Genomic DNA, 1,918 nt, shown 5'->3' with positions numbered 1-1,918 from the left:
GTTACTTAATAAAGTTATGTTGTCATATATAGTTAAAAGTTATGATATATAAATATTTCATAAATCGTTGCTAGGTACAAACTGAGGGGTGTTTGAGATTGATTATAAAAACAACTTATTGACTTATTCCGGTGTGGCACCAGTAATAAGCATTTTTGAATGTTTAGATAAACAACTTATACCAGTGTGCCAAACTGGTAAGAAGAAGTTTTTGAAGAAGTTAAATCCTTCTGACTTATAATAAGTTGATAAATGATTTTGTAGAAAATCATAAGTTGTTTCAAATAAACACTCTCTTAAAGACGTTTTGTAACAATTTAATTAGTATATATGCATCTAAAGGTTTTATTACCATGCTTGACTCTATATTATCATGATTTTTAGACTTAGTAAACGTGTACTAATTATGTTTGGTTGTTTGCTTATGATGTGTCAAAGTGTTCAAAGCTTGTCCCCTTTATCACGACTAATAACAATACAATAAATTGGATTTATAGAATTTCATCAATTTTAAAGTGTTCTGTTAGACTATTTTATAAGACTCAAATTATATGACCAAAAAATAAAAGGTCATATCTAAAGGTGTTGTAAATAAGTTTATAAGACGTTATTGAACGTCTTAACATAGTTTTTTAGGATACTTTTAATATAAAGTGTCGCATTAGCAATTTTTATAGAAAACTATTTTAAAAAGTGTCTTGTAAAAACCAATGTTCTGTAAAAAGAATGGTTTAAACCACAAGGGTGATGCCCGATTGGTTTGAATTTGGGCTCGAAAAATCAAAAGTGTCTGGAGGTCCTAGATTCAAATCTAAGGAGGAATAAAAATCTCTTGTGGCCACGGATGTTCAATTGCGATGACTCCGAGCTACCCGCAAAACAGATGGTCGCCCTGAGATTAATCGGCTTGTATAGCAGATTAAATATCCAGGTTAATAAAAAAAATAGGTTTATAACAAACTGTTTGAATTCATAGACTCATTGTATTTCGTCTCCTAAAAAACTATTAAAAGATTACAAGCAACCAAAGATATCAAAACCCTAAAAGCTATGCTCTCTAGAAAGAAGAAAACGATGTGTAGAATTTTCTTTAAGTCTATTAAAAAAACCTAAAATATCAAAATCTTTTATATAACAAGAAGTTGCATATTACTCCCTTCAACTTCGACCATAACTGCTTTGCTAACCTCTACTTCCACAACATGTATAGCTCAATCCTCTTAGGGGATGTTTGGTTCGTAGAATGGAATTCATCAAATGAATTTGACTTTGAGGGAATTGAATGGAATCTGATAGAATTTGATCATGCCTTGTGATTGCATTTGGTTGCATGGAATTGGAATGGAATTCTTAACGGAATTGGATTAGGGAACGGATCTGTAGGAAAGGAATTGAAATCCTAGCATATTGTCATGGAATTGTAAAATCTGTGCGTGAAGGAATCGACTGGAATTGAAAGGATTCCATAGTCTTATTCCATGAACCAAACACTCTATTTGAAATTTGGTCAAAGGATTGGACATTCCAATTCTTTTCAATTCCCATGATCCAAACAGCCCCTTAGTTTCCCATATCAATGTCAATCTTATCTACATTAACCTGTCAAAATACAACTAATTAAACCTTGTAAATGTCAAGATTGAAAAATATATACATTTCAACATCCATCCTCAATCTTGACATTTAAACAAATCAATCAACCTCAGCTATCTACACAAGAAGTTGTGTTGATTAAGACCAAGAGCTTTAGTAAATTTATTTGCATGTTGTTCTGTAGAAATAACTTTAACAATCTTTAAAACACCCATACTAACCTTTTCACGAACTTGATGAATATCAATTTCGACATGCTTAGTGCGTTCATGAAAAACTGGATTATTAGCAATTTGTATTGCTGACTTATTATCACAAAATAGAT

Source organism: Cynara cardunculus (genome assembly GCF_001531365.2).
Source record: "Cynara cardunculus var. scolymus isolate 2C chromosome LG 1, CcrdV1, whole genome shotgun sequence".
NCBI lineage: Eukaryota > Viridiplantae > Streptophyta > Magnoliopsida > Asterales > Asteraceae > Cynara > Cynara cardunculus.
The sequence above is the reverse complement of the archived record's forward strand: the minus strand, read 5'-3'. Positions refer to the sequence as shown.